Here is a 23,230-nt window from a genome sequence, read left to right as displayed (position 1 = left end):
ACCTTACGAATTCAGTGGCCTAAATGTAAACTCTTTAAACCTAAAAAACCTTTCATCACTTACAAAATGGTGGTGGCGCTTTCTAACTAACGACAACACTTTTTGGGTACGCATAATAAAAAGCATCTATGGGTCCAATGGTGGGTTGGGTTGTTTATCCTCACTCCCCGAAAATAAACTAAAAAAACTCTCGGGTCGCACTTGGTTCAATATCATCAAAATCGAACACACCCTAAACAAGTTAGGGTGTAACGTTTCTAATGCGTTAGTTTGTTAAAGATGTAGGTAATGGCGGTGACACTTGTTTTTGGAAGGACAAATGGTTGGGTGATTCACCTTTATGCGAGAAGTATCCGAGGCTTTATAGACTGGAATCCGTAAAGGAATTCACTGTTTCTAATCGTGTAACAATATCAGAAGCTGGATTAGCTTTCTCTTGTGCCTGGAAATCGCAGCCCAGGTGGAGAGCTCTTGATGATCTAATTTCGCTTAAAGATGACGTCAGCAAGTATAATTTTTCATCCAATTCAGCATCCTCTTGGTCTTGGAAGTTAAATCCGAATGGTCTCTTCTTAACTGAATCACTTATGCGCTGTCTGCATTCTTTGGCAGCCGCATCCTCAAGCACTATTGAACCTACTCATACAAATCATCTCGAGCCACAAAAAATAGGTATATTCATGTAACACCCCGTTTTCCCCGTATATGATTTATAGGTGTATTGGGTATGTACGATAGGCGTATGAAGGGTTCGGGACATTTTCTAGTGTTAAGTCTTGTGTGAGGAGAAAATTACTCAGATCGTGCTTTGTGTCGCGGCGCGACAAAGGAGGCCGCGGCGCGGCAATGGACTGAAATTGAGATCAGAAGTAGGACAAAGAATGATCCCAGACCTAGTTATAGGTCGCGGCGCGACGAATTAGGCCGCGGCGCGGCATTCTGGGCAAACTGGTGCCGAATTTTTGTAATATTAAATGATAAGCAAGGGCATTTTAGTCTTTTCACGTTTGAGCCAGATTTGAAGCTTTAACCTCATCCACTCATTCATTTTCTTTATTTTCTTTTTCCTTTTCTTTCCTATTTTCCTCTCAAAACATAAATTCCTCAAGTGATTCAAGTGGGATTTTGGAAAGGAAGAAGCGGGTTTTGATCTTTGGCGTAGTTGGCAAGTTTGTTCTCCTCGTTCTTGGCTACACGGTGATACTAGTGGTAAGCTCTAACTTCGAATTTCATTTTCGTGTTCATCATTCAAATTTGGGACTTTTGATTGTATGATTCATAGATGGAACCCATTTAATTGTTAATTGGAGATTAACACCAAGATTCGGGTTTGTAAGTGTTAGAGGCGGGTTTTGGGTTGGTTAATGATTTAACCATGTTTAAAACTTGTAAATGGTGTACAATCACTAGCATTAGTGATTATTGGTGTTTTAGAGACTTTTAGGGTTTTCGTGGTTGACTAATTTTTACTAGAGTCAAAATTAGGGTTTGTTGAGGATTATGACCCGAATGTCAATTCGATGAGGTTTGTAAACTTAAAATGGATTAAGTTGAAGTATAAAACCGAATTAAACATGTTTTGGTGTCAAAACTTGTAAATGGTGAGATTTTGACCTTATGGGTCAAAATTAGGGTTTATGGGCGATTTTGAGAACGATAAGTGTTTAACACTTGTGTTCGGGTTCAATTGGCATATTAGGACCATTATCACTTGTATTAGTGATTATTGGTTAGTTTGGGCGCGGTTTGTCCTTGGAAGTGCATTTGGGTCGAAATTGCACTAAGTGTCGAATTGGGTTGGTTTGTAGATCCAATCTAAGTGTGTTGTTGAATTTGTGATAATGGATTAGGTACTTTCCATTGACGAGTTGCGGATTACTTGGAAGCATTTCTTCAAGGAAACAAGGTGAGTGTTAATATCCTATATGCATATGTATGTGTAGGATGGGTGCGGGTCGGGTGAAGTGGTTCTCGGTTATAGAGCTCACTTCACATTTAGTTGGTTTTGATGGACTTGTGTATAGGTCCAATTGGCACGGTTGTGCGTTTTGGTCGACTACCTTTGGTGAGGTGCACACTATGTGTGTACGTTATCACACTTGGTTGTGATGTGGATAACCCCGATGTGGTGGATTTTATAATCCTGTGACCGTGGGTTTTGATATTGGAGAAGTGAGTCTCGTGTAGTTCGGACTCATGATGACGCGTGTAGTTCGGTCATCTTATTGAGGTAGTAATCTCGTGTGGTTTCGGATTACTAAGGCTCATGTAGTTCGGCCAACCTCGATATTGTGAAGATAGTAATCTCGTGTGGGTTCGGATTACTAAGGCTCGTATAGCTCGGCCAATCTTCATTGTGGCGTTTGGTATTCGGTAATGGGTTAAGGGGTTAACCTTATTCGTTTTATATTGTTATATATATTAATGTAATGTTGTGTTGTAGCTAACCCTCCGGGTGTAGCTTATTGGCGTTGTTCACATCGTCGTTGGTGAACTTATACTTTGTTGATATCTTTAGCTTGTTGCTTAGTGATCGTACGGTATGCTTAGTGTAGTTGCCTTATACATGGATGCTTCGGTATGCGGTATTTGATATTTGTGTGGCGTGTCCATTTTATACATATATATGTATGTAGTATATTATCATTCACTAAGTGTTAGCTTACCCTCTCGTTGTTGATATTTTTATAGGTTCGCATGCTTGGCGGCTCGGGTAAGCGTGGAGATTAGAGATCTTGGCTAGGTTGCTTAGAAGATCTTGCTTTTGTATTCGATTAGGATTTGGGTAGCGTAGTCCCAAATCACCATGCTCGGTTTTGGTTGGAAACTAAACTAGTCGGGTCGTGTATGTCCGTTCGGACAATTAAGCAATGTATTAAATGTTTTAAGGTTTATTAAACCTTTTATCGTATTAAAGATGTTTATGGAAACACAATTGGGACCTAAAGTGTTATTTAAAGCGTATTAAAAGGAAAAAATTTTATGGGCCGGTTTTAATACGGGTTGGGTTATTTCAAGTGGTATCAGAGCATGGTCTAAGGGATTTATGCGACTTGAGATAGGTGCCTAGACTTAGACTTTTGTGTGTGCTTATTTGTTGCGGGACTTGTAGGTGAACGGGTCGGAACGGGTTATAGTTAGTGCCTTGTTTGTAGGTGGACTAACTAGGATTTTTGGCTTGTGTTGTCATGTTATTCCCTTGCGTGTGTTTATATCGAGTGGAATCGTCGTTGTGTTGGTTATATCATCGAGCGAGGCGGTCGTTGTACTAACAAGTTGAGACGACGTGGGCGCGTAATAAGGACTTGCAAACCTTATTACGGGTGCAAATCGTGTCTAACAAGTGATGTACGACGAGTGTTGAGCAAGATGGGGCAGTGTTATGCGTGTTGTTTTATACGTTCGTGGACTAATCATTTTGCATTCTTTAGAATGACGACGCGAAACGAGATTGAGACGAATGACAAGGAGTTTAACTCTAGAGTTGCGGCCGCCGTTGCGGAGCAAATGAGTGCGTTTCGAGAAGAAATGGATAGGAAGTATTCCTAATTTCGGGGTAGTAGTGAAATGGAGCGTTGTCTTAAGAGCTTCATGAGGACTAAACCCCCGATGTATGACGGGAAACCGGATCCTTTGGTAAGCACAACTTGGATCTTGGATGTCGAAGGGTGTTTTCGTACTATTGAATGCCCTCCTGAGAAGAAGACGAGACTCGCTACTAGTTTGTTGCGGGGTAGGGCAAAGGATTGGTTGGATGGTAAGATTGATCTTGTCGGTGGTGAACCGTTTATGGCGTTATCATGGGACGGGTTTAAGAAGGAATTCTTCGAGGAGTTCCGGACTTCAGCCGATTTGTCGGAAATGCGTAATGAGTTGCGAAATTTGCAACAGGGTTCTATGGATTTGAATACTCTCAAGATGACCTTTATGGCGAAGGCTCGTTTTTGCCCGGAGTATTTGGGGAATGATAATTTGTTGATGCAAGATTTCTATCGAACCTTGAATGATGACTTGAAGAATAAGATTAGCCGGGGTCACGCGAAATCGTTTGCGGAATTATTCGCTGTGGCTAGAGGTTTCGAGTCGTATACGCGATCAAAGATTAGTGAACCTTCAAGTGAGAGAAGGGTTGTTTCGTATGGTGCTCCGAGTAAGAGGACTAAGGGTCCGAGTGTGAGCACGGGTGGTACGCGGATGGGTATGTTAGATTCTAGTACGTCTAGATGTTACAATTGTGGCGTGAGGGGTCACAAGTTGTGGGAATGTTCGGTACCAAAAGGTGATGGCATGGTGTGCTTCAATTTCCAAGAAGAAGGACATCGTAAGTCAGAATGTCCCAAGTTAGAGGGGACGGGTGTGGCAAGGAGACGTTAAGGTACGTTTCGTTTTAATAAATATGCCCTTGGATTATTTATTAAGTGCCGTTTGAATTTGAGTTGATTAAATTCCTTGTGTTGTTCATATTGTTGTTATGGGTGACATTCCTAATGGAAGTACCCAATGGTGACGTTGATTGTCGGGCGAAGGGCGTAAGACTTGGTGCCACCAAGCATTCCTTAGTATATGGGAAATGTTTCTACCAAGCCATGGAAATGGGTTTTGGTGTTCGGTTGTTAAGCGCGTGTTCGCTTTTGTGTGGAGGTCGATGAACCGTGAGGTTCGACGAGTGGCTGAAAACCTTGAGATCGAGTGTTTTGAATCTCGATGTATGTTGGTAATGGAGTATATAAGATGCGACATTAGGTGCCTCTTTTATACCTACTAGCGTGGTGTTCGACTCCGATTGTGTTGTGGTTACATTGTACTTAGGGTACCGGAGTGAAACCCTTAGGTACATGAGTGACTAGGTGGAAGTTGACAAACTAGAGCAATTGGATGATTGCGAGGGTGTGGTTTGTGTAATCGTGGTACACTTTTTGTTCGAAGTGTTTAAGGATTGATTGAAATCCTTCGTGTGCTCAAAGCTGGAGCAAGATATGGTGATGGGTCATGTGAGCCCAATCGTTTGTAAAGTCTACCTTTGGTAGCATTGTACGGTTGTACGAGTTGTGAATATGGGACGTAGATCCAAGTGGGGGACTTACACTCCCGCACGAGGAAGTTTTAGTGTGAGATTTCGGATGATGCTTTTGGTAGATCCAAAAAATGTTGGCGAGACCTGGTTTTGGTCGATTTGTGGTAGATTACAATTTTGGATAAATTGTACTTATGGTTTGGATTTGAATTATCACCGAGGTGGTAATGTGGTAAATCTCGTTGAGAGATAATGGACGTGTTTGGTGAGCAAGGTGAAATCCTTCGGTTATGTAGAGACCCGTCCTAATCCATCCGGACGAAGTCCATATCGATTATAAACGATTCACAACAGATGATTACATCGCGAGGTACTTGACCTTTATATGATATATTTTACAAACATTGCATTCGTTTTTGAAAAGACAATCTTTCATTACATCGAAAGTTGACAGCATGCATACCATTTCATAATATATCCAACTATAATTGACTTAATAATAATCTTGATGAACTCGACGACTCGAATGCAACGTCTTTTGAAATATGCCATGAATGAATCCAAGTAATATCTATAAAATGAGCAAATGCACAGCGGAAGATTTCTTTCATACCTGAGAATAAACATGCTTTCAAGTGTCAACCAAAAGGTTGGTGAGTTCATTAGTTTAACATAAATAATCATTTCATAATTTTAATAGACCACAAGATTTCATATTTCCATTTCTCATAAACATACGTCCCATGCATAGAGACAAAAAATATCATTCATATGGATTGAACACCTGGTAACCGACATTCACAATATACATATAAGAATATCCCCATCATTCCGGGATCCTCCATCGGACATGATATAAATTTCGAAGTACTAAAGCATCCGGTACTTTGAATGGGACTTGTTGGACCCGATAGATCTATCTTTAGAGTTCGCGTCAATTAGGGTGTCTGTTCCCTAATTCTTAGATTACCAGACTTAATAAAAAGGGGCATATCCGATTTCGATCATTCAACCATATAATGTAGTTTCAATTACTTGTGTCTATTTCGTAAAACAGTTATAAAAACAGCGCATGTATTCTCAGTCCCAAAAATATATATTGCAAAAGCATTTAAAAAGGGATTAATGAAACTCACCTATTGTATTTTGTAGTAAAAATACATATAACGACATTGAACAATGCAGGGTTGGCCTCAGATTCACGAACCTATATCATTTGTATATTCATTAATATACATAGTTGTAATCGAATAAATATATATAACTTTATTAGTTTTATCCCTCTTTATATTAGTAGTATATATATGTTTCATATATTCATTTTGTATATAATATTAACTTTTGTTATGTTATATGTATAAAATATATCATTTTATTAAATACTTATTAATACATAATATGGTTCTAGTATATCTATACAAAAATGTTATTTTATAATTACTTGATGATTATGATAACATAGGTTTTATCCAAAGATTATGTATCTTATATATAGATATATTTATTCGTATATATAAGTATATATATTTGTATATATATAAACATTAGTTATAATTATAAGTCACAACTTATAACTATATTTACTATATTTACTAATGTTCTATTAATCCATATTAATCTATATATATATATATATATATATATATATATATATATATATATATATATGTATATATATATATATATATATATATATATATATATATATATATGTATGTATGTATATATATATATATATATATATATACACCATTCTCATTTATAGTCATTAATCTATATATATATATATATATATATATATATATATATATATATATATATATGTATATATATATATATATGTATATATATATATATATATATATATATATATATATATATATATATATACACCATTCTCATTTATAGTCGTAATATATTTTTGTACCTTAATATATGCCAAGTTTTTATGTAACTAACATTTACGCCTTAAGATTATATCAGTCGTTATATATTAAAAAAATAAGCTCATTTAGAATTTAACCTTATGCGTTTTCTATACATCAATATATATGTATATGTTACGTATAACTATATATTTTTACTCATCTCAAATCCTAATTTTCAAGCTATCTTATAATATTATCTCATATGTATTATAAACTTTATGTACTAATCAAATCACTTATCATACTAAATTCACATTTCATAATATCATCCTTAACAATTACAATAATAATAATAATGTAACAATGATAATAAAAATAATAATAATAATAATAATAATAATAATAATAATAATAATAATAATAATAATAATAATAATAATAATAATAATAATAATAATAATAATAATAATAATAATAGAATTTGTAAACTACCTCAATTAAAATGAATTCCAAAAAAACATAACAGCCCCTGGACTCGAACCCGGGACCATAAGCTAACCCGAAACACCCTTAAACCAATGAGCTGTTGTAACTTTTCTGATTATACTCTCACCCATAATTATATAACTGAACCTCCACTGTTTCTTCTTCTTCTTCGTATGATCAGGGAACAAAATCAACCATAACAACCAATTCAAATTTTGGGTCTTAGAATTCTAAACTGAAACAGAAACGATTGGATTATGGGATGTAAAAAAAAAAAATTAAAACAGCAGCAACTGCACTGTAGCGACGGTTTGAAACCCAAATTTGATTTTCGATTTAAAGATCGTTTTAGACAAAAGTTTCTTCATGAAGTAGATATAAAATCATTCTTAAAAACTTCCTGAATCATCAATTGATCCAGAAATATAAACACAAGTTTGAATTTCTCTATGAACAAATCCTTTGACTTTTTGAAATCAAACTTTGACTCATAAATTCGAACGGAATAATTGAAATTAATGGTTGTAACTTTACAGAAAGTTTGAGTAGGAGAATCCTAACTAAACTGCATTATTACATTTTGCATCTGATTTCGAAATTGGGGTTGGAGCAAAACGAGTTCAAGAACAGAGAACCCATCGGCTTCCTTCTTGATTTAACTGTTTAATTTATTAAAGTGTACCAGGTATTGGGTAATTGATAAAGACGATGGAAAATGGATTGATTAAATAATACAGCTCGATTGATATGAGAATGCCTATGGGTCGACATACTTAATCAATCAGACAGCAAATAAACTAAAAAAAATATATATAAAGAAGAAAGGTACCTCTAACAATATTTGGATTTGCTGTTGTTGATTGATTCTTATATGTACAATTTGTAAATCAATAATAGTGTGATAGTAACTTAAAACAGATTCTGTGATTCTCTGTATCTTATCTTTTAATAAATATTAATGATAAATATATTAATATTATTAAAAATACAAATAATAATAATAATTATATTAATACTAATTATAATAATAATAAATAATATTAATGATATAAAAAAATGATAATAATATTATTACTGATAATACAAATAATAATTTTTAATGATAAAGGTAATAATATCAAATAATAATACATAGAAATAATAATAATGATAATGATTTCAATATTACTAATATTAATGATAATAAATAATTTTAATTATAATAATAACTATAAAAATGATACTGATCATATTATTAATGATAATAATGGAAATAATGATTTTTAATGATAGTACTTAATAATAATACTAGAAATCACAAGTTACATGTTTCATTATTCAAATCTATATAGTATATAGTAATATCAATAACTATATTTTAACTTATAATTTCTTTTAATATATTAATGTTACAATTTATTATTTATGTAATGTTTTCTATTTACATAACTGAATATTTATACATTATATCTATTACAATGTACATATAATTATACATAGAATCATACCTATTCATATATAGGTTATATATATATATATATATATATATATATATATATATATATATATATATATATATATATATATGTATATGCAATTATGTTTTAAATGTTAAATAGATAACTATATATATATTAAATAATTAACCCCAAATATAATATTATACTTTTATTGTCTTGATAACATTGGCAATTTATGTTTGAACAATTTATATACAATATACTCTATATATTCAAAATAACAAGCTTTAGTTAATTAAAGTCATCTTTCATAATAATTAAATTACTTAATAGTTCATTAATATATTTATTATAATTATTTACATATATACTTATTTATATTTACATTTCTAGTTACAATTAAAGGTTCGTGAATCGTCGGGAATGGTGATCGGATAATTTAATATATAATAAAATTTCAAAAGTTTTGGAATTCAGTTTAATACTTTGCTTATCGTATTGAAATCATATAAAGATTAAGTTTAAATTTGGTCGAAAAATTCCCGGGTCATCACAGTACCTGCCTGTTAAAGAAATTTCGTCCCGAAATTTGAGTGAGGTGGTCATGGTTAACAATAAAAATGTTTTCATGACGAATATGAGTTGATAAAAAGAGTTTTATCATCATTGACTAATATAGATAAAACGATTCGATTAGGTGAAGCGTACAAATGAAGCTGTCACAACAGATGGAGATAGAGATTTAACTTTTGATGTAGTCACTGTGGAATTTAGAAAATAAGGTGAGTCTTAACTTTTGACGTAGAGGGTTGAATTCCGGAATTCAAGGGATTTAAAGAAAATCTTCGAAATCTAAAAGATTTGATTCTTCGGCGAGTAAGGAAATTAAGATCTCTATAATTAAATACGATGATCTGTCTCGATTACTCTGTATAATATTTCCACTATAAATTAAGCTCTTCCGTTCCATTATTCTCACCATTCCTATACTTTCTTTCTAAGTTCATACATCCAAAAGATTGTGAAAATGTTTAATTCAGTTCTGATCCTTGTCCTTATCATGACTATCGCCACAATCATTCTCCTTTTCCAACTTTCACCGGAGGAATCTATTTTCTTCTACTTCGCCCTTGGGGTTATAGTGTTTTTGATTCTCCCGTGTCTTTATGTGGCGATAAATATTGATATACACGGTTTGTAATTCCTATGTTTGTGATTGGCTTTATATTTTTCCTTTATTTTTCGGAGCTCCATGCTCTTGTTTTCTCTTCCCGACTCCAAGTCAAGCGAATAATGGTCCAGAATTTTTAGATATAGAGTTCTAAATGATTATAATGTTCTAAGCAGGGAGGAACGTGATAGCACGATTTGATTTTCAAATTTATCAAAAATACAGACGATAGAACTATCAAGAATATATTCTTCTTGATATGTTCGGAGGTTATGTAGAATGAAAGAGTTATGTAACATGATACATGATGATGGTATAATCTACTGTGAACCATCATCAGGTTTCATTAGAAACTCAGCATGACTTACTGTAATATAATCACGTTGATCAAGTGTCATTATATTATACTAACTCATGCATCAGTTCCCAACACTACTTTAAAAACATTCCTATTTTAAGCTCGAAAGTTTACAGAATATAGAAACTAACAGTTTCTATATGATGTAACATTGATAGCACGAATAGATTATTGATTTCAGATAAGAATAGTTATCAAAATATCTCCAGAAATATGGAGGATATTTATAATGGAAGATACGATAATATCTTGGAATATCTAAGATCAGAGGATGATAGAAACTATTATTTGCAAGGGTTTAGGGTAAGGAGCAAGATATTTGTTAAAGACTTCAGCAGTCATTGAATCATTTAGATTCTTTGAAGTCAAACTTATTCTTTGTGATTTGTCCACGGCTTTCTTCATAGTGTTGCATAACCTGCTTTTCGGTACTAAATTTTCTCTTGAATGTTTCCAATATAATGATATACAGGAAGCACGAAGAGGTATATAATTTCGAACTAGAATATTTATGAAAATATCCTCAGAAATATCGAAGATATTGATGATGATATTTTGGAAATTTCTAAGTTCGATGGTTGATGGAGAAAGATTTTTCGCAAGATTTTAACATGACTTCGGAGTAAGATATTCTCTAAAGATTTCAACGGATCCAGAATTACCTGGATTCTTTGAATATAGGGTTTGGTCCTTGTATTTGTCCTTGGTCTCCTTCGTGGTTAGCTCAATCCGTTTTTCAGTTCCAACTTTTCTGAGCTTTTCCAACATACTATTCTTTATCATCAAACTTCCGATGATTAAGGTCGTGTACGGTTGTCTATGGTTTCTACTGCTTCATTCAACTTTTTCAACATTCATAGTATTGATTTGTGACTGAGTGCTTTTCAGAATTTCAGAATGAGAGATCATAATTCTAAGAGATAAATGTCATACATATAACTGTTGATGTAGATATGATGTGAGTTTTCAAAGTACTGATTGCTGATTCCCGGTAATTGGTATGGCAGTTTTCGTTACAAGATGCGGATGAGTATATGATAGGGTTTCAATGAATAAATATAATGATTTGTCAGAGAGATCTAAGCCAAGAAGCAACGAGGTTGCTGGTACGTTTGATGGTAATATGGTGGAATATAAAAGAATTCTCCGGTATCAAAAGGGTAATCGTATATATATTAGGATTATAGTAAGGCTACTTCGAATGAAAAGTCGAAGTTGACTTGCTGGAGCTGTGACAAAATTGGCTACTTTGAAAAGGGATCGCAAAATTATTTTTGCTAATAAATGCCAAAGGATCTAACGCGGCTACGTGTTAATCTTTTACTCAGTTGCCGAGAGTTTCTCAGGTGCATAACTATATACATAAATCTTTCCTTCCGTAGATAAAGTGTGGTTGATTCATCCTATCAATTGAGGTGTTTTCAAGAATCATGAAAGGTTTGAACGCAGATTGTAATCGTCAAGATACAAATGGGGTTTAAGATGAAATCAAGTGGCAAACTTGAAGAATTATTTAGTTTCATATGTTATAATCAATATTTTAATTCATTTTAATTGTCCAATGTTGGTAGTCCACAGTTGATAGTCCACAGTTAGCAATTCAATAATTCATATATAGTTTAATATATAATATTCGAATTAATTAATACGTATCGTGACCCGTATTCATCTCAGACTCGATCACAACTCAAAGTATATATATTATTGTAGAATCAACCTCAACCCTGTATAGAGAACTCGATCATTACTGCATATAGAGTGTCTATGGTGATTCCAAATAATATATATAGATGCGTCGATATGATATGTCAAAACCTTGTATACGTGTCCCGATATTTAAAGTGCGTAAAATAAATACAGAAATTAAATGACGATAAATAAAATTGAGAGAATGTAAATTGCGATAATTAAATTGCGGTAAATAAAAATGTAACCAGTTAGCTAGGAACAGTTAGCTAGGAATAGTTAGCGTGGATTCTTAACAATATTTCAATTAGTTAATTCGTTTGTTTCTAACAATTTTATTTTGTTCACTGTTTTCTTCATTATGCCACTTGTTGGATTCTGAGAAGTCAAAATCTAAATATGAAATTGAATAAAAATGGTTATTCTGTGGTGAACGGATTCGTATATTGGTGGTTGTAAATAGGATAGTAAATGACTGTTGAATCAGATTTGAAGAATGTACAATGTAACTTATTAATATGAAATCTAAATATTCCTCGGGTATTACCTACCCGTTAAAATATTTTCACCATTTACAGTTTGTACAAAAGAATTTTTAATTACAATCTTTATGAAAACATATATACATATATATTTTCTTCAGACGTAACCATGGATTTAATGAGTCAATGTGATATTAAACTCATCAGATTTACGGCTAAAACTAGAGTACATAATCTCTAAAACATTAAAGATTACATAATTGCCATGAAGGATGAAGATAAATGATGTAGAACGATTCGTAGTTTGATGATTATGCTCAAGGTACATAATGATATGTTGAGGTGTAAGATGTTGAACTTGGGTTATTGGTGGTACTGGTATTGATGTTGATGGTACTGTTGGTGCCGGTGATGTTGCTAAAGCTGGTAAATTTTGCACCACGTTTTTCAGATTGATTTTTCGAGCGCGAAGTTCGTTGACTTCTTCTATTATTCCAGGATGATCGTCGGTCGGAATGAGCGGATGAATAAGGTTCAGAATTGTGGATAGAATATAATCATGTTGAGCTACTCTGGAAATGAGGGTGAAAATGGTGTTTCAGATTGATTCACCGGTAAGTGCTTCGGGTTATTCGTCAAGAGGGCAATTTGGTTGGTGGAAAAGATCGCCTTCTTCTTGTCTCCAATTATTAAGTAGGCTACGAACCCATCAAATGAATTGGTTGATTTGTTCTGGTGACACTGCTTTCTGAGCTTAGTTGAAAATCCATATCGGAATAGTTGTCGGAATAACTATCGGAATCTGAGGGACTCGAACTGGTTAAGGGATTCATCTCGCACGATCAGATGAAGGATTTGCGATATGAAATAGATTATAGGATGTAGATTAGTACCCTGCAATACATACTTTACATATGCATATATAATACTAAAATCCCATACGTTTGGAGGAATCTACGGAATATGTCAGGCAAAGTTACAGTAACAGATACGCTAAGATATGGATTAGCAGATACGATAAGATACGAATTTTGTCTATACACTATTCATACAATCATTGCAGTAAGGTGTGTCTAGACTAAGAATGATAAGCAGGTAATTTCCTAAGGATGATAAGCAGATGATTTCCGACTAGAAATGTTAAGCAAAACTTTTGACATGCAGACACGGTCGAAGTCCAGACTCACTAATGCCTCCTAACGACTTATCAGTTAGACACACTAATGCAGACCTGGTTCACTAAGACCTCTGCTCTAATACCAACTGTAGAGACCCGTCCTAATCCATCCAGACGAAGTCCATATCGATTATAAACGATTCACAACAGATGATTACATAGCGAGGTACTTAACCTCTATATGATACATTTTACAAACATTGCATTCGTTTTTGAAAAGACAATCTTTCATTACATCGAAAGTTGACAGCATGCATACCATTTCATAATATATTCAACTATAATTGACTTAATAATAATCTTGATGAACTCAACGACTCGAATGCAACGTCTTTTGAAATATGCCATGAATGAATCCAAGTAATATCTATAAAATGAGCAAATGCACAGCGGAAGATTTCTTTCGTACCTGAGAATAAACATGCTTTCAAGTGTCAACCAAAAGGTTGGTGAGTTCATTAGTTTAACATAAATAATCATTTCATAATTTTAATAGACCACAAGATTTCATATTTCCATTTCTCATAAACATACGTCCCATGCATAGAGACAAAAATATCATTCATATGGATTGAACACCTGGTAACCGACATTCACAATATACATATAACAATATCCCCATCATTCCGGGATCCTCCATCGGACATGATATAAATTTCGAAGTACTAAAGCATCCGGTACTTTGGATGGGGCTTGTTGGGTGTCTGTTCCCTAATTCTTAGATTACCAGACTTAATAAAAAGGGGCATATCCTATTTTGATCATTCAACCATATAATGTAGTTTCAATTACTTGTGTCTATTTCGTAAAACAGTTATAAAAACATTGCATGTATTCTCAGTCCCAAAAATATATATTGCAAAAGCATTTAAAAAGGGATTAATGAAACTCACCTATTGTATTTTGTAGTAAAAATACATATAACGACATTGAACAATGCAGAGTTTGCCTCAGATTCACGAACCTATATCATTTGTATATTCATTAATATACATAGTTGTAATCGAATAAATATATATAACTTTATTAGTTTTATCCCTCTTTATATTAGTAGTATATATATGTTTCATATATTCATTTTGTATATAATATTAACTTTTGTTATGTTATATGTATAAAATATATCACTTTATTAAATACTTATTAATACATAATATGGTTCTAGTATATCTATACAAAAATGTTATTTTATAATTACTTGATGATTATGATAGCATAGGTTTTATCCAAAGATTATGTATCTTATATATAGATATATTTATTCGTATATATAAGAATATATATTTGTATATATATAAACATTAGTTATAATTATAAGTCACAACTTATAACTATATTTACTATTTTTACTAATGTTCTATTAATCCATATTAATCTATATATATATATATATATATATATATATATATATATATATATATATATATATATATATATATATATATATATATATATATACAGCATTCTCATTTATAGTCGTAATATATTTTTGTACCTTAATATATGCCAAGTTTTTATGTAACTAACATTTACGCCTTAAGATTATATCAGTCGTTATATATTAAAAAAATAAGTTCATTTAGAATTTAACCTTATGCGTTTTCTATACATCAATATATATGTATATGTTACGTATAACTATATATTTTTACTCATCTCAAATCCTAATTTTCAAGCTATCGTATAATATTATCTCATATGTATTATAAACTTTATGTACTAATCAAATCACTTATCATACTAAATTCACATTTCATAATATCATCCTTAACAATTACAATAATAATAATAATAATGTAACAATGATAATAATAATAATAATAATAATAATAATAATAATAATAATAATAATAATAATAATAGAATTTGTAAACTACCTCAATTAAAATGAATTCCAAAAAAACATAACAGCCCCTGGACTCGAACCCGGGACCATAAGCTAACCCGACACACCCTTAAACCAATGAGCTGTTGTAACTTTTCTGATTATACTCTCACCCATAATTATATAACTGAACCTCCACTGTTTCTTCTTCTTCTTCTTCTTCTTCGTATGATCAGGGAACAAAATCAACCCTAACAACCAATTCGAATTTTGGGTCTTAGAATTCTAAACTGAAACAGAAACGATTGGATTATGGGATGTAAAAAAAAAAATTAAAACAGCAGCAACTGCACTGTAGCGACGGTTTGAAACCCAAATTTGATTTTCGATTTAAAGATCGTTTTAGACAAAAGTTTCTTCATGAAGTAGATATAAAATCGTTCTTAAAAACTTCCTGAATCATCAATTGATCCAGAAATATAAACACAAGTTTGAATTTCTCTATGAACAAATCCTTTGACTTTTTGAAATCAAACTTTGACTCGTAAATTCGAACGGAATAATTGAAATTAATGGTTGTAACTTTACAGAAAGTTTGAGTAGGAGAATCCTAATTAAACTGCATTATTACATTTTGCATCTGATTTCGAAATTGGGGTTGGAGCAAAACGAGTTCAAGAACAGAGAACCCATCAGCTTCCTTCTTGATTTAACTGTTTAATTTATTAAAGTGTACCAGGTATTGGGTAATTGATAAAGACGATGGAAAATGGATTGATTAAATAATACAGCTCGATTGATATGAGAATGCCTATGGGTCGACATACTTAATCAATCAGACAGCAAATAAACTAAAAAAATATATATAAAGAAGAAAGGTACCTCTAACAATATTTGGATTTGCTGTTGTTGATTGATTCTTATATGTACAATTTTTAAATCAATAATAGTGTGATAGTAACTTAAAACAGATTCTGTGATTCTCTGTATCTTATCTTTTAATAAATATTAATGATAAATATATTAATATTATTAAAAATACAAATAATAATAATAATTATATTAATAGTAATTATAATAATAATAAATAATATTAATGATATAAAAAAAATGATAATAATATTATTACTGATAATACAAATAATAATTTTTAATGATAAAGGTAATAATATCAAATAATAATACATAGAAATAATAATAATGATAATGATTTCAATATTACTAATATTAATGATAATAAATAATGTTAATTATAATAATAACTATAAAAATGATACTGATCATATTATTAATGATAATAATGGAAATAATGATTTTTAATGATAGTACTTAATAATAATACTAGAAATCACAAGTTACATGTTTTATTATTCAAATCTATATAGTATATAGTAATATCAATAACTATATTTTAACTTATAATTTCTTTTAATATATTAATGTTACAATTTATTATTTATGTAATGTTTTCTATTTACATAACTGAATATTTATACATTATATCTATTACAATGTACATATAATTATACATAGAATCATACCTATTCATATATAGGTTTATATATATATATATATATATATATATATATATATATATATATATATATGCAATTATGTTTTAAATGTTAAATAGATAACTATATATATTAAACAATTAACCCCAAATATAATATTATACTTTTATTATCTTGATAACATTGGAAATTTATGTTTGAACAATTTATATACAATATACTCTATATATTCAAAATAACAAGCTTTAGTTAATTAAAGTCATCTTTCATAATAATTAAATTACTTAATAGTTCATTAATATATTTATTATAATTATTTACATATATACTTATTTATATTTACATTTCTAGTTACAATTAAAGGTTCGTGAATCATCGGGAATGGTGACAGGATAATTTAATATATAATAACAGTTCAAAAGTTTTGGAATTCAGTTTAATAGACTTTGCTTATCGTATCGAAATCATATAAAGATTAAGTTTAAATTTGGTCGAAAAATTCCCGGGTCATCACAGGTTAAGGGAGGTGTGTGTCGGATTCTCTTCTAGAGAATTATTGTTTTGTGCCTATGTTTGATATAGGTGGTTCTTGTTCGAGTGTGTGAATGGTTAGTGGTATCCGTTAGGATTCACTATGGCGTAGCAGAGCGCGATGTTACGCTACTCGTCGTTCGAGGCCAAAAGGGCGTTGATTGATGAAGCATGACTTTCGGAGTCCGCTGACTTCATCATGGTATTGGTGATTGATGAAGCATGACCTTTAGGGTCCGCTGACTTCATCATGGGAGTATGCGATTGGTGGAGCATGACATTCGGGGTCCGCTGATTTCATCATGAGCGAGGTGTTATATCGGTGAGGCATGACCGTTGACAGGGTCCGCTGACTTCATCCGGTGTTGAGATTGGTGAAGCATGATCTTCGGGTCCGCTGACTTCATCATGGTAGTGGATCGCGTGTGGTTTCGGATTCACGATGACGCGTGTGGTTTCGGTCATCTTATTGTGGAAGTGAGTCGCGTGTAGTTCGGATTCACAAATGACTCGTGTGGTTATTTTATTGAGGAGTGAGTCTCGTGTAGTTCGGATTCACAAATGACTCGTGTAGTTCGGTCATTCCTCCGGGATAGTGACTCTCGTGTAGTTCGAATTCACTAAGGCGCGTGTAGTTCGGCCAATCTCGATTGTTGTTGTGGTGAAGGTAGTGAGTCGCGTGTAGTTCGGATTCACTAAGGCGCGTGTGTTTTCGGCCAGCCTTCAGGTTGTGTGATATGTCGGTTGTTTTATACACTGATGGTGGGGTCGTAAGGACCATGATGTTTGATCTATTGGTTGTTTTATACACCAATGGTGGGGTCGTAAGGACCATGTCGTGTGATCTATTGGTTGTTTGATACACCAATGGTAGGGTCGTAAGGACCATGTTGTGTGAACTATCGGTTGTTTTATACGCCGATGGTGGGGTCGTGAGGACCGTGTTGTCTGATTAGTGATGCGATAGCCGTGTTTCGCTCACATGTTGTTACTTGTGTGACAATAGTCGATTTGGTACACCTTGGGATTTGCATTTCCATAGTCGTTTTGGGCGCTATCGGTTTTAGCCGTTGGGTTATGATGTTACGGTAGTTGCGTATTGGTCGTATTGCTCACTACAAGGGATGTTTAGTGATTGGTGTTATCCGTCAGGATTCATTTGGTTCGGTCTTCATCGTTTCGGGTTGTTGACCTTAGGTTGAGACTTGGTTGTTTTTAGCGTCGTACTCGGTAAGGGTATGCTAAGGAATTGATATCTCGGTACAAGATTGGTTGAGTTTTCCCGATGTTAGGGAATGAGCATGGTTTTAGTGCTCGGATTGTGGAATTGATAAATCGCGGGTGACGATTTAGTTGTCGAAGGCAATTCATCGGGAAGAATTGCTTAGGAAAGCCGGTTGGGACTTATATTTGAGGACAGTGAAGTGTGGTCCGTTTGGTTAAGTGACGAGGATCACGAGGACGTGATCGAATCTAAGTGGGGGAGAGTTGTAACACCCCGTTTTCCCCGTATATGATTTATAGGTGTATTGGGTATGTACGATAGGCGTATGAAGGGTTCGGGACATTTTCTAGTGTTAAGTCTTGTGTGAGGAGAAAATTACTCAGATCGTGCTTTGTGTCGCGGCGCGACATAGGAGGCCGCGGCGCGGCAATGGACTGAAATTGAGATCAGAAGTAGGACAAAGAATGATCCCAAACCTAGTTATAGGTCGCGGCGCGACGAATTAGGCCGCGGTGCGGCATTCTGGGCAAACTAGTGCCGGATTCTTGTAATATTAAATGAGAAGCAAGGGCATTTTGGTCTTTTCACGTTTGAGCCAGATTTGAGGCTTTAACCTCATCCACTCATTCATTTTCTTTATTTTATTTTTCCTTTTCTTTCCTATTTTCCTCTCAAAACATAAATTCCTCAAGTGATTCAAGTGGGATTTTGAAAAGGAAGAAGCGGGTTTTGATCTTTGGCGTAGTTGACAAGTTTGTTCTCCTCGTTCTTGGCTACACGGTGATACTAGTGGTAAGTTCTAACTCCGAATTTGATTTTCGTGTTCATCATTCAAATTTGGGGCTTTTGATTGTATGATTCATAGATGGAACCCATTTAGTTGTTAATTGGAGATTAACACCAAGATTCGGGTTTGTAAGTGTTAGAGGCGGGTTTTAGGTGGGTTAATGATTTAACCATGTTTAAGACTTGTAAATGGTGTACAATCACTAGCATTAGTGATTATTGGTGTTTTGGAGACTTTTAGGGTTTTCGTGGTTGACTAATTTTTACTAGTGTCAAAATAGGGTTTGTTGAGGATTATGACCCGAATGTTGATTCGATGAGGTTTGTAAACTTAAAATGGATTAAGTTGAAGTATAAAACCGAGTTAAACATGTTTTGGTGTCAAAAATTGTAAATGGTGAGATTTTGACCTTATGGGTCAAAATTAGGGTTTATGGGCGATTTTGAGAACGATAAGTGTTTAACACTTGTGTTCGGGTTCAATTGGCATATTAGGACCATTATCACTTGTGTTAGTGATTATTGGTTAGTTTGGGTGCGGTTTGTCCTTGGAAGTGCATTTGGGTCGAAATTGCACTAAGTGTCGAATTGGGTTGGTTTGTAGATCCAATCTAAGTGTGTTGTTGAATTTGTGATAATGGATTAGGTACTTTCCATTGACGAGTTGCGGATTACTTGGAAACATTTCTTCAAGGCGACAAGGTGAGTGTTAATATCCTACATGCATATGTATGTGTAGGATGGGTGCGGGTCGGGTGAAGTGGTTCTCGGTTATAGAGCTCACTTCACATTTAGGTGGTTTTGATGGACTTGTGTATAGGTCCAATTGGCACGGTTTTGCGTTTTGGTTGACTACCTTTGGCGAGGTGCACACTATGTGTGTACGTTATCACACTTGGTTGTGATGTGGATAACCCCGATGTGGTGGATTTTATAATCCCGTGACCGTGGGTTTTGATATTGGAGAAGTGAGTCTTGTGTAGTTCGGACTCATGATGACGCGTGTAGTTCGGTCATCTTATTGAGGTAGTAATCTCGTGTGGTTTTGGATTACTAAGGCTCGTGTAGTTCGGCCAACCTCGATGTTGTGAAGATAGTAATCTCGTGTGGGTTCGGATTACTAAGGCTCGTGTAGCTCGGCCAATCTTCATTGTGATGTTTGGTATTCGGTAATGGGTTAAGGGGTTAACCTTATTTGTTTTATATTGTTATATATATTAATGTAATGTTGTGTTGTAGCTAACCCTCCGGGTGTAGCTTATTGCCGTTGTTCACATCGTCGTTGGTGAACTTATACTTTGTTGATATCTTTAGCTTGTTGCTTAGTGATCGTACGGTATGCTTAGTGTAGGTTCCTTATACATGGATGTTTCGGTATGCGGTATTTGATATTTGTGTGGCGTGTCCATTTTATACCCTCTCGTTGTAGTATACTTTGTATATGTATGTAGTATATTATCATTCACTAAGCGTTAGCTTACCCTCTCGTTGTTGATATTTTTATAGGTTCGCATGCTTGGCGGCTCGGGTAAGCTTGGGGATTAGAGATCTTGGCTAGGTTGCTTAGAAGATCTTGCTTTTGTATTCGATTAGGATTTGGGTAGCGTAGTCCCAAATCACCATGCTCGGTTTTGGTTGGAAACTAAACTAGTCGGGTCGTGTATGTCCGTTCGGACAATTAAGCAATGTATTAAATGTTTTAAGGTTTATTAAACCTTCTATTGTATTAAAGATGTTTATGGAAACACAATTGGGACCTAAAGTGTTATTTAAAGCGTATTAAAAGGAAAAAAATTTATGGGCCGGTTTTAATACGGGTTGGGTTGTTTCAATTCATTTGGAGGGCGAAACAAAACAAACTTCCCGTTAGGGCCGAGTTAGATAGAAAAGGGCATTGATCTCCATTCCATGAGATGCCCGGTTTGTGATAACGACGTCGAAACACTCCAACATTGTCTTTTATCTTGTGCTAATTCTATAGATATTTGGGAAAGGATTCGAAAGTGGTGGAATATGGATCGCATTAACATTTCCAGCCTTTCTGATATTGCAAAAAATTCGAATCCACAGCTCTCGTCAAATCTAGGAATGTCCATTTGGCAATCGGTGGTATGGATAACTAGCTACTACATTTGGTCACACCGAAACGATCGGGTCTTTGGTAAGAAAAAATTAAAACCTCCAAAAATTGTTTCTGAAATTCAATCAAAGAGCTTCGAGTGGATAAATTGTAGATGGAAGAAAGGCAACCTTGAATGGTCAAAATGGATCACCAATCCGAGATGGTATGATGCTGGACACGCAAAAGATGGCATCGGTTAATTAGCAGGTTTTTTTTATGCCGGATGCTTGCTTTTTCTCCTTGTTTTGGGGCTAAGAGGGGTAGTGTCAATTGCTTTGTCGCTGTATTTATACGGTACTGTAACTTGATTCCTATCCCTGCTTGTCATTACAAGTTGTCCCCTCCCTTGGAGGTAAGAGTAATTGTGAAGGCTTTTTCCTGCAAAATATTCTTAATCGTCGTGATTACTTGTCCATATCTTTACTTGTATAGCTTACTCGTTTAGGTCTACATACAGATTCTTTGTTCTAGTTTTTAGGTTGTCGTGTCTCTTCGAGTATTTGTTTCCGTTCCAGTATTGTAATAGGCTTTATGCCTCATGATGTATGCTTTTGGTTTCTAATAAAATGTTGGCTTTTCAAAAAAAAAAAAAAAAAAAAAAAGTTACATACAAACTATGAACCGAATTATTTGATTACTTTAAACTACTTAGTTATTAGTTATATTAATTTTTTTAAAAAACACTCAAGAATGTGTTTTAAACATGGATACTCTAGTGATAAAGCAATATATTTCACATGTTACATACATAGGTAAAAATGGTTCTAATACGGTACGGTACGTAGGTACATATGCATGAGCAAGTTTAAAAATGCTAATTGTGAAATCGGTCGAAATTTTTAAAAGGAGTTTTCGGTAAATTGCGAATTAATCGAATGTTAGACTAAGTTTAATTTTGACCGATTAATCCCGATTACTTCAGCTAATCCCTGATTTTTCGTGACAGGTTAATCAGTTATTGACCGATTAATCCCATTGATTGAGAGTTGACCAATTTATTATCCGATTTTGATTAATCGTTTAGGACCTCTTCAAAACCATTTATTCCAAAGTTTTTACAGCACTATGCAGAGTGAATTAAATACGTGCAATTTTTTCTTATGCGATTAAAAATTAGGGAGGTAAGAAATTTAATCGTCCGAAGATTAACGGTGTGGTTGTTAAGTCGATTATAAAGACGCGAAAAAGTAAAGGTAAAGGTAAAGCGGTTGTAGCAGAGTCTTAGAGCAGTTTTGTTGTATTAATATTTTTGTGGACTTTTTGGTTGTTTTGTATTGGTTCTTGTAGTTGATTGTGTTCCGCGATCATTTTGGTGATTCGATTGTTCAATGCTCAGGCTTAGTTAGCTCAGGCTCTTTGTTTAGTAATAGGGTTCGTCTACTGCTCTTGAGCCTTGGATTGCGTTTGTTCGGATTGTATCTTTGCTCGTCCTTTCATCTATTGATGAAAAGAATTTGTTTTATGTTATCGTTATATTTGCCACCAAATAAATAAATAATAAGACCACTCCTAACCATGACGTACTTCCTCCTAAAACAAACTCTTA

Source organism: Rutidosis leptorrhynchoides, chromosome 4 (assembly GCF_046630445.1).
Source record: "Rutidosis leptorrhynchoides isolate AG116_Rl617_1_P2 chromosome 4, CSIRO_AGI_Rlap_v1, whole genome shotgun sequence".
NCBI lineage: Eukaryota > Viridiplantae > Streptophyta > Magnoliopsida > Asterales > Asteraceae > Rutidosis > Rutidosis leptorrhynchoides.
This window is presented reverse-complemented; position numbering follows the sequence as displayed.